Below are 17696 nucleotides of genomic sequence, written 5' to 3'. Positions count from 1 at the left end.
CAAACTCTGCAGCACAGGAAGGTTGTATAAAAGTGCCCTAAAAGTGCACTGTGTAAATGACCACATCAGGACATACGGATGCAAAAAAAAATTTTGGAATAATTCCGAAGTTTCCATGTAAAAATGCCATATGCTGCAGTTTAGCAATACTAAACACATGGAGGACAAGCCCAAAATCCTTTTGCATTCCAAAACATATTTTTGAAGAATAGTGGGGAAAATTCTCTTCACATTCCTGAAGTAATATCACGAACAGAGGTTACGTGTTAATTAACTCATTGCAGCTCGTTGAATCCAGCTGTTTCATACTGCCTGCCGTGATTTCTTCATTACAATGGTTTGCCAATAAAATGCTTTGAGGTCAAGAAAGGAAGTATTGAAGTCCATCTCTTTTCTTTCCCTTTAAAATGTACGTGGCTTCCACAAACATGATATATATGTGCAGATGTGTGTGATGAGGAATTGAAACACTATTTTGAACTGAGTGTTATCATCTTTTGGAACACATTTAATGATGGTGCTCTTAGATTATTTTAATCATATATATATTAGGCAGTTGAAACAAAGTGGTATAACTTCCGTGGCATCCACAATAAAAATATATACTCATTGTTTTTTAAAGGCAGTATATATCGCATCAGACTTATAGCAGAGCAGCTGTTGTTGATTCCAATTTTCAAATTCCACAAGTAAGAACAGGAAGTGTATTTCATCAAGGCATAGCTGAAGTCCAGTACCTTGCTCGAGTTTGATGGACTTGGCTCTCTGGGAAATAGTTGATGAAGACATGGATTTGCATTATTCATCACATGCTGAGCACTTGGGCAATTAGCAATTGCTTTGTGCAACCTCTTGCTTTATGCGATAAAATAGAATGGAATGTAAGAGTCGCACACTGTGAAGCAGTTGTTTTTTTTTAAAAGCACGTTCTCCTATATCAGTGAGATTTGTGAAAAATTTTGATTTTTTTTCTGCGCAGAACAATGGGCTTGCCGATGCTAAGTCACTCCTTAGTTTTAATCATTTCTATTAAGGATATGCTGCAGTAAGCATTTACCAATTTGCAGCTGTATGGGTAAAAAGTAAATCAAAAAATTCAGTAGACACCATGCACTCATCCCTCCCCACCCGTGGTTGGAGAAGCTCAGCAGGTCAGTGTCCTTTATATAGCAAAGGTAAAGATGCAGAACCAATATTTTGAGCTTGAGCCCTTTATCAAAGTGTGAGAAAATGCTGGTAGATGTCTGAGCATAAGAGTAGGGTGGGGTGGGGGAAAGGGGGAAGACAAAGGCAGGAGATGATAGGTGGAGAAAGGGAGGAAGGGACAGCAGCAATGAGGGGGAGGAGGAATGACTGGGTGGGTGGAAGAACTGGAAAGACAGGAAAGGGGGGGAAGAAAAGGGGAGCAGGTTTAATGGAAAGCAGTAAAGTCAACGTTAATGCCATGTGGCTGGAGGGTGCCCAGATGGAAAATAAGGTGTTGTTCCTCTGATCCACGGGTGGTCAAGGGGGATACTACACAAGGCCATGGACAGATGTGTGAGTGTGGGGGTGTGGCTCAGAATTGAAATGGTTGGCCACTGGGAGGTCGCTGTGGTTGTGAACTGAGCGGAGATGATCCATCTCTTCATTGACTTCAGATGCCCCAAACTGGACTGCCTTGTCTTCACGATGAATGTCCACTCCCTTTATACCTCTATCCCCCATATAGGAAGTCTGAAAGCACTTTGCTTCTTCCTGTATCAAACACCCGATCAGTCACGATCCACCACCACCCCTCTTCCACCTGGCAAAACTTGTCCTTACTGTAAATAACCTCATCTTTAACTCATCTCACTTCCTCCAAATCAAAAGAGTAGCCATGGGTAGCTATATGGATCCTATCTATGCCTGCCTGTTTGTGGGCTTTGTGGAGCAATCCATGCTGCAAACCGCCACAGACAAGATTCTCCAACTCTTCCTCCGGTATATCAATGAATACATTGGGGCTGCTTCATGCACCCATGATGAGCTTGTCAACTTCATCCACTTAGCAGACAACTTCCACCCTGATCTTAAATTCACCTGGTCCATCTCTGATAACATTCTCCCCTTCCTGGATCTCTCTGTCTCCATTGGGAAACAAGCTGTCCACTGACATGTTCTACAAACCCTCCAACTCCCACAACTACCTGGACTACATTTCCTGACACCCTAACCCTAACTCTAACCCTAACCCTAACCCTAACCCTGCAAAGATTCCATCCGTTCTCTTAATTTCTCAGTTTCCACTGCATCTGTTCCCAAGATGAGGTCTTCCAGTCCAGATCTTCTGAAATGTCTGCCCATCCACAAACATGGCTTCCTCTCCACCATTATCAACTCAGCCCTCACCTGCATCTCCTCCATTTCCCACTCATTTACCCTGGCCCCCTCTGCCCCCAGATGCAACAAACAGAATCCCCCTCATCCTTACCTAGCACCCCACCAGATTTCCAGCACTTACTACAGGATCCCACCACCAGACACATTTTTCCTTCTCCCCTCTCGGCCTCCTGCAGAGATGCTCACTCTGCAATTCCCTCATGCACTCATCCCTCCCCACCCATCGCACCCCCGGCATCTTCCCCTGTGCCTGCTGGAGGTGCAACAATTGCATCCTGTTGGAATCTAGGGGTGAAAACATTATGAAAGAAATGATTAATTAATAATTTTATATTTACTGCATTGTTCAGGGAAAAAGAGGAATGTGATTAAGTGGCAATCACAGCATGGAGCAAAGTTGTCTGAGCAAAATTGTCCGCTCCCAAAATACAGGGAGAGGAAATGCATAAAACAATTTAGGAGGAATGCTCAAACTGAAGGAGGTGGTGAGTAGCACAGGAGACACAGGCCAGACCAGAACAAAGAATGGCCTGCAAGAAACAAAGGGAATGGAAAACCAGTCTAGGAGGAAGATTAAGGCATGAGGAGGTGTTAAAGAGAACAGCAGAAATTGGCCAGACAGGAACAGAATGGTGATTAGAAATATCTGGGGATGAATTAATTTCTGATCAAATCAACAGGATAGTCTGGCCTGGAGGATTAAGATGGGAGCGCTACACCCCAGATATCTGCAAAACAGGAGATGACTTGTGATAACCCTTATGCAAAAAGATCTAGCAAAGGAAGCCAACTTTTGTTCTGTATGATAATGAAATCTAGCAAAGCAAGCCAACTTTTGTTCTGTATGATAAGGTTGATCTATCTAAACTGAGCCAACTGGACAATAGGGGTCAGTCTTGGGGAATAGCTCACTGCGCAGGTGACCTATGAACTAACGCCTGACCCAGAGCTCTGTTAAGTTTTATTCTTGTGCTGTGTAATAAATTGACTGTTGAACTGAATACCTTCTCCTATCACTTCATTCATGTGTGGACTCAGACCACACATAGACTAAAATAAGAGTAAGGTAAAGCCAGAGTCCGACAATTTGGTGACCCCGACGTGATGAAGATGGAGAAGTGACGGAAGAAAAAGATACGAAACACCGGTCGATTGTGGTGTGGTGATAACAAGAAGTGGCCATTCAACAAAAGGAGGTAAGCAGACGCCTGTTTAAACGAAGTTCTGCTATTGGCAATGATAAAATTGTGTGTTGTCACTACTCTGCAAAAGTCCTAGTTAAAGCCAAAGAATGAAGCTTCAGGGGTTAGAAGCCCCTGTAAGAAGCGGGGGTTAGAGTCCCCTGCAAAAAACGGGGGTTAGAGTCCCCCGTAAGGAACTGGGGTTAGAGTCCCTTGCAAGAAAAGGGGGTTAGAGTTCCCCTAGTAGAACGGGGTTAGAGTCCCCTGTAGAAAAAGGGGGTTAGAGTCCCCTTAGTAGAACGGGGTTAGAGTCCCCTCGTAGCGATCTCGAGATATAGGTTGAGACACTTGGCCAAATAGAATAAGGTGTATTGTGTTATAGTTATTTGTTTCTATAGTGTATAATAAGTATTTGGTTAAGAATAGTGTATCATAGTAGTGTATAATAAGTATCTGTTTAAGAATCGTGTAGTGTATCATAATAGTTTATAATAAGTATTTGTTTAAGGATTGTGTACAGTGTGCCGCTGGTGTTTATAATAACGTGGGAAAGGTCGAAGTAGATTGCAGGGTGGCAAAATCCTACCAGGGGAGAGACCCAGTGAAGTACAAAGTCTAAAGGGTTAAAAATCGGAACATAAGATGGAAGGAGTAATTAGGTATGGAGGGCAAGAGTTCGGGGAAGACAGATGGGTTCCCCCATCTGTAAACCGACAGTGGGAAAAAACAAGGAATCAATTACTGGGAGGATTACCGAAGGGAGAGGAGGTACAGCTATGGCACAGTACGAACAGATATGGAAAGAGCTGCAGAGTCAGGGGAAGGTACCACGAGGGTTTGAAAAAATCCGGTTGGTAATGTACTTAGGAGAAGCCGAGAGGGAAGCGGCAAAGGAGGTACGGGAACATGAGGCAAAGGGACAAGGATATATATGGAATAGAAGAAGGCTTAAACAGCAGAAAGAAGTGAAGGAACAGAGAAGGGCAGATTCACACAATATGACATTGGCTTGCATGGCTGTGGAAGCGAACCTTCAACATGATATTAAAAAGGGATCCCCTATCACAAAGGAGAAAACGGGGGAGGTTAAGCCGTCAGCCCCACTATATCCAAAGTTACCAAAGACATTGCCACCACCTTATCCTATTCCCCAGATGCCAACGATGCAGATAAGTGAGGGAATAATGAAATGTCACTGAGTTAACAGGTCCAGAACTACATGAGCAAAGGAGAGAGTGGAGGAGACAAAGGAATGGGTGCACGAAATACAGAACGATATATGTGCAGTAAGGGAAAATAGTAGGTGCTTGCGAAAAACAGATGAGAGAGAGCTGGGACAAGAAGAGGAGAATAGGAAGGGAAATGACCCAGCGAGTATCAGATGGGAGCGGGAGAGAGAGCAGAATGAGGAAAATGAAATAGCTAGTGTGAGTGTTGAGAGTGAAGAGGAGGAACAGCCAGTCACGATCAGGGGAAGCATGATCACACACAGAAGACAGGGTCAGGAGAACCCTCGCTCCCCTTTGGGATATGCGTTGCGGGACAGGGAGGAAGCACGGCTTCCAGAAAGGTATAGACAGATGCCGCTAATTTATAAGGGTCCGCAAATTGGGGAAAGGTATCAACCCTTCTCATTCACTGACATGAATTGTATTTTGGACAAAATGCCACCTCCGACTAAGGGAGGTGGAGCGTGGATGGGAAAGTTCTGCCAATATACGATGGGACATAAGATAGCCATAGGGGATTGGAGAGCATTATTAGGGAAACAGCTTGGGCTGTGGGAGATACAGCAGGTAGAAATGGTCGCAGGAATCTCTAGGTGCCCCGATGCCGAGCCATTTGCCAAACATGCTACGGCAATAGGAGGGGCAATGCTGGATAAGTTTCCCGTTACCCCCGGTGTCATGCAGTCCATAAAGGAGGATGAGGAGATCTCGACTTTTTTGAGTCAGTGTAAGGAGAGTTGGACTGATAAAGCAGGAGTACACCCAGCCACAGATCCCTTGCAGATTACACTCTTTAGGGCTGCAGTAACGAGTGGACTGCCAGCTGTAGTTAGGGAGGCATTAGAGAATAACCCTGATATTCCTGGCTGCTCGAGTGAGCAATGGGAAAAACATTTGACCCATCACATGAAACGTTACAAGGCTAAGCAAAAGGAGGACAAACAAACTACGGAGTCGGCACAAGTGCAACTCCTTAAGCTTCAATTGGAAGAGGCTAGGAAAAAGGCAAACGAGGCAAAAAAGATTTCCTCAAAGGGTGCGAACCAGATGATTCAGCAGCCACCGCAGCCACCACAAGGGAATAATACGAGTTGGCACCCGGCCCCAAATTGGGCACCGGGTCTCACCTATGTGGGCAGAACGGGAGGTCCAATGGGGGGATTCCGAGTAAGAGGGAGAGGTCGGGGTGCTCCACGAATACAGCCAGCCGTATGTTTTGTATGCGGTCAGCCAGGACACTGGAAGAGAGACTTCCCCCTAGTTTGGGGTCCTCAGGACACTGGGGGAAGGGGATATGGACCACCACAAAATGAGCATTGGGTCCAGCCCCAGAGATCGTCAGTGCCACCCCCGGTACATCAGGCACCCCATGCGGCTCTAGCTCCGAAGAGACAATTCCCTTTGCTGACAGAGGAGGAGCAATATTGCCCACAGTGACGGAGCCCGAGCACCCACGAGCAGGCTAGGTTGGCAGACACTTTCCTGCAGATTAAAGTAATGGACATGGAAGTATCCTTTTTAGTGGATACGGGAGCCAGATTTTCAACACTCACTGGCGCTGAGTTTCAAGCTAAAACATCATCCTCTAGCGTCCAGCTGATAGGGTTCTCGGGTACACCAGAAAATCTGCCGTTTTCTACACCACTAGTCACTTCTGTGGCAGGACAGACTTTTACACATCAATACATTTGTCAGCCAGGTGCCCTACTAATCTTTTGGGCAGAGACCTGCTGGTCAGGTGCGGAGCATCAATCCTTTGTGGACCCAGCGTAATAGAGGTCACCTTTCCAAATGGATATTCTATGAATTGTTCATTAACTACACTTCATTCCGGTTCTCAGATGTTGTTGGCGGCAGCTGGAGGATCCGCGTCTGAGGGACAATGGGCCGACATTTACTGGGGGCTGTTGGAACCGTAGGACCCACAAAAGGGAGGGCTGCTAAAGCTTTATAATCAATTTAAGCCGTGGATCCAGTCGTTACACCCATATACCCCTCCCTCGGACCCCCCCCCCCCCCATATGACCCTCTTTTACGATAGGGATGGGGATGGAATGTATCATCATGCCTTTTATGAAGAAGTAGAGGGCAGGCAATGGGAGATTAATTCGGACTACATAGTGGTAGGAAAGGAGGGAGTGGCCGCTACGGTAGCACTGACATCTGAACAGCTGGAATGGTATGAGATGGCAGGTGAGGCCATTCCTCATGTCACCCTTGCAATTGGCACTACTCACCAGGCAAAAGATTTGGGACCGATGTGTCGGAACTTGATGTCCCTAAGTGACTGGTCCGATACCCAAATACCGACAGTGCAGTTCTCCTCATCTGGTCAGGCATACAGGATTTTGTCCCCGACATATGATCGAGTCCTCCTTGAGCATAGACAGATTGAACACTTTCATGGTAGAGAGAAGATGGATCACCCCGACTCGGCCCCTATGCTAGATTCTCTCCCTGAGAACTTGTGGTCAGTGGGATCAGCAGATGTGGGTTTTTGTCAGCATGTTGATCCCATAACCTTCGAACTGTCAGATTACACCCCAATTTGGCAGATGCAGTATCCCCACAAACCTGAAGCTGAGGAAGGTTTGGCAGATACCATTGATGGCCTTATGTATTCAGGGGTGTTGGAACATTCGTGTTCTAGTTGGAATACACCCATCTTACCTGTTCCTAAACAAGACACGGGCAAATATCGGATGGCCCATGACTTAAGGCGCATCAATGGTATTGTGCGAACACCCACAATTTCAGTACCAAACCCATATACTGCCATGACTGCTTTAACCCCTAACCACAAGTGGTTCTCTTGCATAGATTTAGCGAATGCTTTATTTTGCTTGCCGCTGGCAGAACCATTAAGAGATGTGTTTTCGTTCACGTATAGAGATAGAAAGTTGCGGTATACTAGGCTTCCGCAGGGCTTTATCTTATCTCCAGGGATTTTCAATCAGGTGTTGAAAGAACAGCTGGGGGGGCTAGCACTGCCAGGTGGGGTAGTTTTGATCCAGTATGTAGATGACATCCTATTAGCAGCACCTGATCATACTTCCTGTTTGGAGGCCACCTGTCTCCTGCTAGTGCAGCTGTTCAAGGCAAGCTTTAAAGTCTCTCGCTCAAAGCTGCAATGCTGCAGACAGGAGGTCACCTTTTTAGGTAGAATGGTTTCAGCGAAAGGCACAGGGATTTCCCCTGCACATCGAACAGCGATACTACATCATCCAAAACCAAAGACAGTTGAGGAAATGCTTTCGTTTTTGGGTTTGTCAGGTTATAGTAGGCAGTTTATCCCATCGTATGGGGAGTTGACACATCCACTGCGAACTTTGGTGAATGAGCAGGGGATGAGGAATCTGGGAGCTACACTTGATTGGACTGCACAGGCTGAGAAGGGTTTTATTCTATTGAAGCAAGCTCTTACAACAGCTATACATTTGGCGATTCCAAATTATAAACTACCTTTCTTTTTGGATGTTTCTGAAAAAGCACACACAATTGATGGTGTTCTTTTTCAGAAAAAAGGGGGTGGAAGATGTGTGCTCATGTATGTGAGTATCACACTAGACCCGACGGAAGACAGACACCCACCATGTACGAGACATGCCACAGGAGTAGCAAAGATTCTACAAAAGGTGGCACATATAGTAATGGGACATGGCCTGACGGTATTAACAACACATAGTATTGTAGCATTTGTGAGCTCGACAGCATTTACAATGACTTCGCTAAGGCAGACGAGACTAGAAAAGATCCTGAATGCTCCAAATGTTACGTTTACCCATGAAGGCATTAACATGGCAGACAATATGGGAGAGGGAGAACCACACTGTTGTGAGAAGAGGGTAGTAAAGGATATTAAAATAAGACCTGACTTACAGGCTACACCCTTAAGAGAACCAGATGAAACCTTGTTTACAGATGGGTGTTGTTACAGACAACCCACAGATGGATTGAAAGCTGCCTATGCGGTGGTACGAAAAACTACAGGAGGATTTGAAGAAATCATTACAGGGACAGTGAGAGGAAAGGAGTCAGCACAACTCGCAGAACTACAGGGAATGATAGCAGCATTAGAATGGGCAGAAGGGAAGGAGGTCAATATATATACAGACTCGGCATATGTGGTAGGGACAATACAGGTTGAGCTTAGTCAATGGATTAGAAGTGGGTTTTTAACAGCAGCAATGACCCCAATTAAACACGAGAAGGACGTTAGGAAACTGGCTGAGGTTCTCCTGAAACCAAGGGCATTAGCAGTTCTTAAATGTAAAGGACATGATAGAACAGATACGGTGGTGGCTCGGGGAAATCAGGAAGCGGACATGGCCGCTAAATGGGCAGCAGGATACGGCCCTCAGTTTATTATGATACAGGCAGACAGAACAGCACATGACTTATTACCACCGTGTAGGGTAGAAGTAATAATACAGGAACAAGCAAAGGTATCACCTCAGGAAAGGGTGATATGGGAGGAAAGGGGGGCAACCGAGGATCAAGGACTATGGAGATCGATAGACGGGAGGTCAATTTTACCATCTGGACTCATGAAACCCCTCCTCGAGGAGACGCATGGGCTAACACACTGTGGAAAGAAGCAGATGATAAGATATTTGATACATTGGTGGCACCCCTTCCTGCCGGCGATGGTGGAGAACCATATTAGAGAGTGTGAGGTATGTATAACTTTCAATGTCAAGGCGTCTGTAAAGCCACATGAAGGACAGTTCCCGTTACCTAAGTTACCAGGGCAGGAAATTGTACTTGATTATATGGACATGATTGAGAGGGTAAGTGGCTATCGATACCTCTTAGTAGCAGTAGATGTGTTCACAGGGTGGCCGGAGGCAATCCCTGCCAAAAGAGAAGATGCAAGGACAGTATGTAAATTCCTGATCAACCAGTATATTCCGAGACACGGATTTCCTAGAAAAATTAGGTCCGATAATGGAAGTCATTTTAAAAATAACGATCTACAGGAGGTAGAAGCAATGTTGGGATTGAAACATGCCTTTGGAACGGTGTACCATCCACAATCCCAAGGGAAAGTGGAGAGGATGAACCAAACAATAAAAGGTAAGATGGGGAAAGTACAGGCACGGACCAAACTAAATTGGGTGGATGCGTTGCCCCTGGCATTAATGTCAATAAGGAGTTCTGTAAGTTCTGTGACAGGATTTACTCCATATGAACTACAAACGGGGCACCAGTTTCCGGGACCGGGAGCCGGAATTCAGACTACGAAGAATGAGGTAAGTTCAATGGGATGCAAGCTTTATTATGATAAACTAACGGCTCTGGTGTCAGATTTTTCACAACAGGTCACAAGTCCCAACAGAAAAGGGGAAACACCGATACCATCAGTCGCGGAGTGGGTTCTGCTAAAGGTCATCAAGAGAAAGTGGTCGGAGCCCAGGTGGACAGGACCCTACAGAGTGGTGGAGAGGATGTCCCACGCGGTTCGACTACAGGGAAAAGGCGAGACGTGGTATCATTGGAGTCAGTGAACAGCAACGGACCCACCGACACGGACACTGGAACAGATTCGAACGGAGATGACTGGGACTCTGTGAAGAAACCACGGACTAAGAACTTTTTGAACGGGTCCCTTTAAAGAGACTATTGGATTACGGTGACTGTATTTCAGTATTTGAAGTGATATTTCTATATTGAAGTCAACAGAATTTAGGGAGCTGTGATGGACACTATGTGGGGACTATGGGTGATGTTGTTCCTAGCCCTTGAAGCATCTGGAGAAGGAAACAACTGTACAAAGGGTTTGTGGTCAGCCTGGGAGGCCTATAACGAACCGAAACAGTACTTTGCGGAGTAGACTGACGTTCCTGAACACTGTGTTGGGGCCCCCATTGGACTGAAGTGTGTTCATAATGGCCAAGTTTGTAAGGTTAAGTTTAACAAGGGGTCGGAGATGCCGATCCTGGCAATAACTCCAGAGGTCTCGGCCGAATAAGTTAACTGGTGGTTGGTCTCATTTTCATGAGACCAAAAGGGGGACTGTTGGAATCTAAGGGTGAAAACATTATGAAAGAAATGATTAATTAATAATTTTATATTTACTGCATGGTTCAGGGAAAAAGAGGAATGTGATTAAGTGGCAATCAGAGCATGGAGCAAAGTTGGCTGAGCAAAATTGTCCGCTCCCAAAAAACAGGGAGAGGAAATGCATAAAACGATTTAGGAGGAATGCTCAAACTGAAGGAGGTGGTGAGTAGCACAGGAGACACAGGCCAGACCAGAACAAAGAATGTCCTGCAAGAAACAAAGGGAATGGAAAACCAGTCTAGGAGGAAGATTAAGGCATGAGGAGGTGTTAAAGAGAACAGCAGAAATTGGCCAGACAGGAACAGAATGGTGATTAGAAATATCTGGGGATGAATTAATTTCTGATCAAAACAACAGGATAGTCTGGCCTGGAGGATTAAGATGGGAGCGCTACACCCCAGATATCTGCAAAACAGGAGATGACTTGTGATAACCCTTATGCAAAAAGATCTAGCAAAGGAAGCCAACTTTTGTTCTGTATGATAAGGTTGATCTATCTAAACTGAGCCAACTGGACAATAGGGGTCAGTCTTGGGGAATAGCTCACTGTGCAGGTGAACTATGAACTAACGAATGACCCAGAGCTCTGTTAAGTTTTATTCTTGTGCTGTGTAATAAATTGACTGATGAACTGAATACCTTCTCCTATCACTTCATTCAAAGAACACGCTGGACTAAGACCACTAAATTAAGAGTAAGGTAAAGCCAGAGTCCGACAATCCACACCTCCTTCCTCATCATAGTCCGGGGCCCCAAACAAGCCTTTCAAGTGAAGCAACACTTCACTTGTACATCCAAAGAACTTATTTACTACAACCGGATGCAGACTGGGAGATAGCTTCGATTAACACCTCCACTTCGTTTGCAACCAGCGACCTCCCAGTGACCAACCATTTCAATTCCAAATCATACTCCCGCACTCAGATGTCTGTCCATGGCCTTGTGCACTATCCCACCCTGACCACCCGCAGATTGGAGGAACACCACTTTATTTTCCACCTGGGCACCTTCCAGCCACATTCCATTATCAATGACTTTACTGCTTTCCACTAAACCTGTTCCCCTTTTCTTTCCCCTCCTCCCTTTCCTGTCTTTCCAGTTCTTCCAGCCATCCCTCCTCCCCCTCATTGCTGCTGTCCCCTCCTTCCTTTCTCCACCTATCTCCTGCCTTTGCCACACCCTTCCCCCCTCCACCCCCCCTCCCCATTTTGTTCAGATGCCTGCCCACATACTTTGATGAAGGGCTCAAGCCTGAAATGTCGGATATATATCTTTCCCTTTGTGACATGAAGGACACTGTTTGACCTGCTGAGCTTCTCCAGCATTTTGTGTTTTTTGCAGCTGTATGGGTACTTTCCACCAGGTTCAATTATGCGATTTAATGCAAAGTATTGCCCGGACTTGGGAATTTATAAAATTCTCAGAACTCCCCAGTGAGTTTTGATTGACTGCAGGCAGAAGGGCTGGTCCCTACCCAGAGCAGCTGTGTACAACTGGCTGGGTTCTAAACCATGAAGCATGTTTCTTTCCTGTTGCCTGTACTTTTTTCGTACAAGTGGAGGTGAGTGGATGGTGCTGCAGAACAGAAGGAAAGTTGCTCGGGGGAGAAAGGAAGTTTGAAGATAGGATTACAGAGGATCGAAGTGGGGAGAGATTAGGTCAGGCAAATGAGTTTGAAGTGGGGGAGCAGTCAGAGGAGCACACAACCAAAACATCTGGCCAGACCTTCCAAATTGCACGAGGCACACCTCATTTGTTTGTTCTGTACCACTCATCAGTGACAGCCCTTCAGGACAGTGGTACCAGAGAGTCTGAATAATGTAACTGTATAATTTATTATTGGTGTCTCAAAGCACCTCCAAGATAATGATCTTACATCCAAAGTAATTATATGCCAATTTATCATGTGTTTGTATTCATGCAACTGTTAAAACGTTTCCCTACACTAGCGTATATTTTCCTTACTGCATACTTTATTGTGATCCCAGGCTGTGCATTCCTTGATTTAATTTAGAAAATATGCTTGTACTATCTTAAGAATTTCATTTGTTTGCAAAGGGCATCATGTCAAACACCTAGTTAATCGTTTAAATTAAGAAGCTATCCCTTTACATACTACTGTCAGGTGTGGTCGCACAATGAAAAAGCAATGTGTTTCATGTATTTCCTATAAGGACCAAGAAAACTTGTGATCAGCAAAATTAGGTCTGGTTTAGTCAGGGAGGGGTAAGGCGTGTTAAAATGACATTGGATGAGAATTTCGCCCTGTAGTTTTCATTAAAATGCACAATATTAAGGCTTGTGTGAACTGTATTCTGACGACCAACAGAGCCAAGTTTCAGAAGCTTAGGGACAACCTGCATTTTCTATCACAGGGTATGTACAGAGCATGTGACCAAAGTTGAATCTCTTGGCTGGAAAGATTTCAATAGACAGCAGAATTAATCGGGCATTTGGGGAATAGCAACTTTACAGAGTGGTGATATCATTGCAATGAGAAAATTCAGTAAAATGCAATATTTCCAGACAGGGGTTCACCTCACTGAGCTGCTCCAAGCATGTCACGGGGCAACTCCAGCACCTCCTTGTAGCCGTTTTTGGTGAGTTCCTGCACCTAAAAAATGAGCACTGCACCACAGTTCCCAGTGTTCTTGAGTTAATGAGGTCCCATCTGAAAGGTTTTACACACAAGACTGGCAATTAGTTCTGTTAATTCAAATAATTAGTAATACAAGTTCAGTGCATAATTATTACAAGGAAAGCATAAACACAAATTAATATGTACAAAAGCAAACATTTACAAATTACACAACAGTAATATGCTATTTTATTCACCAGGAAAATGAAGGTAATATTTTAAAAGTTTTCAGTAGTCTCTAGATGAGCCAAATTATATATTTCTCATGTGTGTTGAACAGGGATTCACTGGAACAAATAGATAGGAATATCTGAGGGCTTTCTCACAATTTATGACTGAGGAAAAATAAAGCATTGGATTGCAGCATTTTGCGGCAGTTAATTTTCTAATGTTGACCAATGAAGGAAATATGATTTGATTATAAGGTCCTTGAAACATGGAATTTCACATGGATGTGATGTAATATTTTTAAATTTAAAACTGAGGAAAGGGATGGGACTAGTGTCATCTTACAGTCCTTCAGCTTCTGATCTTTGAAGTCAATGAGCTTTGTGACAGCATTTGCTGCTCTCTCCAGCTCAGTGAATGATTTTCTGCAGTTGAAAACAAATGTACCTTTTTTTTTTAACTAGCAATGAATGCTTCAGAATTTTTTTACACTGGACAAAGAAGTCTTATTAGTAACATTTTATTAGCCACTTTCAGGTGGCCAGAATACCCCAACATAAAGCAGCCTAAAGTACCCAAATGCGGCTGTTGGGAGGCCACCTGAAAACAGAGAACCCTGACCAGAGGAGGACTTACCCAACCCTCCTCAGGTAGGTGCATTTGCCACTTCTGAGCGCTCCCCCTAGGCACCTGAAAGTGGGCAGGACTACGGCCACAGTCAACAGGAGGCGGTGTTTGCTCTGCAGCGCCTCTCCCCGCTGCGGACCTTTCAGGTGCCAGAACAGCGCCTTCAGCGCTGCCACCTGAATGTCACTTCGCACACACCCGCAGCCGGCTCTGGAGCCGCATTCTCCCAGCTCTTCCACCTGAAAGCGGCCATTGACGTAAGATGGTGCTGCATCATGCTCCACCAGCAGCTTTCCATCGGCATGGAGGCTTGCACAATTGTGTACACACAGGTCTTCCTTCTGCAGGCTGTTGCCAAGGTGGACCTAAATGAAGAAGTCTAATATACTGGTTGAAGAAGGGGTGGCCATGCTAGGGAGAAGATTAGGGGTTGAAACAGAGTTAGGTAGTTGGAATCCTGCCGGGGTAATCCAGAGGGACTAAAATATAAATCTGGAAGAATACGTTCTTTGATAAAATTCCAGCACTTACTGCAGTTCAGATTTATTGTCCGAGAACATGCATGACATGAGATTCTTTTTCCTGTGGGGGAGGCAGAATTACCACTTATTGGGAGTGCAAAAAAACTGTACTCAAAAAGATATATACACATGTAAACAAATAAAGAAATGCAAACAAACTGACTGCACAATTCAGAGGGGAAAAGGTCAATAAAGTCAAAGTAATCCTTAAATAAATTCCTGATTCAATTTGTTGTTGAGCAGTCTGATGGTGCAGGGGTGGCAGCTGTTCCTGCACCTGGTGGCACCAGTTTTGTGGCACCAATACCTCTTTCCTGATGGTAGCATAGAAATATTGTACTTTGTAATAGAATTTCTAGGTCAATTGTTTAATAATTCCAGATCAGTATACACATTGAGTGAGCTGTGGGGGATCATAGAGGGAGTGGGGTTAATTTGATAGTTCTTTCAAGGGATTGGTGTTAGGACAATGGACCAAATGGCAGCCTCCTGTCCTGTAGAATACTATTACTCTTGTTTCCTTTCTTTCTTCCTGCATGTTTATGAAGATCAGTTTTCATTCATAAATTACTGACATCGTAAGTTTTTGATTTATGGATATTTTGTACTTCTGACTGAATTTTCACTTATCATTTATCATTCTCAGCTGCATCTCCTGCACATTTTCCCTTGCTCCATTACCCCCCCCACCCCAACCTAACAGTTGCTCCTCATCATTACCTACAAACCCACGCCTCCACATCCAATATATTATTCTCCACAGTTTCCACCACTACCCATTGGATCCCACCACCAGACTCTCCAGATCCCTGTGACTCTCTTGACCACTCGTCCCTTCCCACTGATCACTCCCCCAAGCACTTAGAGCCATATTAAGTGCTAGGCCTACACCAATACCTCTTCCCTCACTATTCAGGGTTCCTTCCAAGGGAGACAACATTTCACCTGCATATCTGAAGGGGTTGTTTACTGCATCCAGTGCTCCCGATGTAGGCTTCTCTCCACTGGGGAGACTGGACCCTGATTTAGGGATCATTTCATTGAGCACCTTCACTATGTCCACTGCAACAGCAAGGCTCTGCCAGTAGCCAGCCATTTTACTTTTACCTACCTTTCCCATGATGACAGTTCTGTCCGTAGCTTACTGCCAGGCTGAGGCCACACACAAATTGAAGGAACCACACTTTATAATCTGTCTTGGCAGCCTCCAACCAGATGGCATTAACATTGACCTCCAATTTCTGGTAACCTCTGCCCTTCTTTTCCTACCCATCCTTTTCCTTTCCCCCTATCTCTATGGCTCCATGCTTTCTTCAACTTACCTTCTTTCACTCCCTACCCTCTCTACCTGCCCGTCACCCACGTTTTCCTTTCTCTGGCACCCTATCCCTTCCCTTCCTTCCTCTTCCTTAGATGACTGCCTCTTCCTTCTACATCCCCCTCCCACCTGTATTCACCTTTCACCTGCTGACCAGTGCTCCTCCCCTTATTCGAACATCTGCCCATTTCTTGCTACTCCTGATTATGAGTTTTGGCCCAAAATATTGACTATCTATGTATTACCTTCTTCCTGGCACTCTGAGTTCCTCTATTGTTTTGTGTGTTTATCTTTGTCATCTGTTTGCTCAATTGCATAATTGTCATGAAACACTTTTTTCTGTAACTCCTGATTTTACTGATCTCCTTGTCTTCACTTTCAGCAAATCTATTTTTAGAGCTGGTCGTGCTATTGAATTCATGAAATAAAGAAAGCCTTCAGAGTTGCCATTTCCCTCCAGAATGAGAGTATTTTCCTTTCTCGTGCATTCTATTTTTTTCTAAAAAACATAGGAATGGTGGAAATTTTAGCTCAATTGGGACTGCTGAACAATCGCTGAAAGTAGCAAAGCAGATGGCATCACATAATTCATACAAATAAAATTAAATCAGGGAGACTTCACCAAGTAGAGGATGTTGAAAATATAAAAGTAAAACAAGTGCTGGAATAGTGAGCATGAATCTGTGGAGCAAGAAACATTTTGACAACCTAAGGTCAAGGCAAAGAAAAAAATTGAAATCAGGACTGTTCAAGTTGAATTCTGTGATAGAATGATGCCAAGTCTTGTTGGTGCTGGTTGAAAGGGACAATTGTTAATCGCAACTGATCTGAAGGTGTAAAGGAAGTGCAATCAAGGGAGATTAATGAGGAGAGAAGGAACAAACAATAACACATCTGTACAAAATGCAATATCTATGAGGTAAAAAAAAAACACTGCCATTTTCCAGACAGCTGAAATGAAAGGGAATGCTGGGAAGTCCCAAAAGGTCACACAGCACCTGTAGGAAACAACAAAGGGAGTGTCCTTACATTTTAATGACCTTCCATTGGAAGTCCCCTGCATCTCTTCTTCAGACTAAGTTTTCAAATCATTGAGCTCAATAATTTCAGACAACCTACCTTTCCAGCCATTTTTCCCTTTTTAATCGGGCAAGTTTGTCAGATGGGAGTCACTTCTTGCTTCGTACTTCAGTGTAAAATCAATGATGGTGAAGTGGGCATAACATTTTCTATATGGCTTGATTTTTATTTTTTCATGATTGAAATAAAAGTTAGATTCAATGTAAAATAGGTTTGTCAACTCCCTGTCATCCATTTTACACTGTTGTACAAGCCCTTCAGTCCGAAGTCTCTTGGTACATGCTGTCTGCTCTATAGTAACTGCGGGCAATTATCCCTGTGAATGCAAACAATTTTAGATTTCACCACATGCACATCAAAGCTTATGTCTCAAGCTTTTTATAGAAACACCATAGAAAGTATCCTGTCCGGAAGCATTACAGCTTGGGACAGATGGTAATTGCTCTGTTCAAGAGCACAAAAAAAATTACAGAGTTGTGAATGCAGTTCTGGTCATTGTGGAAACCA

At 44.4% G+C, this 17696-nt stretch overlaps 1 long non-coding RNA gene across 1 annotated transcript; it reads right to left on the bottom strand.

Moving 5' to 3' along the window:
• Positions 1–556: 556 nt before the first annotated feature.
• Positions 557–17485, bottom strand: LOC138752302 (uncharacterized). Its single transcript, XR_011350501.1, has 3 exons — positions 17229–17485; positions 13376–13508; positions 557–765 (listed from the first exon to the last, which is right to left on the bottom strand). It is a non-coding gene; the product is annotated as an uncharacterized lncRNA (long non-coding RNA).
• Between the last annotated feature and the right edge of the window lie 211 nt (positions 17486–17696).

Source organism: Narcine bancroftii, chromosome 2 (genome assembly GCF_036971445.1).
Source record: "Narcine bancroftii isolate sNarBan1 chromosome 2, sNarBan1.hap1, whole genome shotgun sequence".
NCBI classification, from domain to species: Eukaryota; Metazoa; Chordata; class Chondrichthyes; order Torpediniformes; family Narcinidae; genus Narcine; species Narcine bancroftii.
Note: the sequence above shows the minus strand (reverse complement) of the source record. Positions and strands in the feature narration are given on the sequence as shown.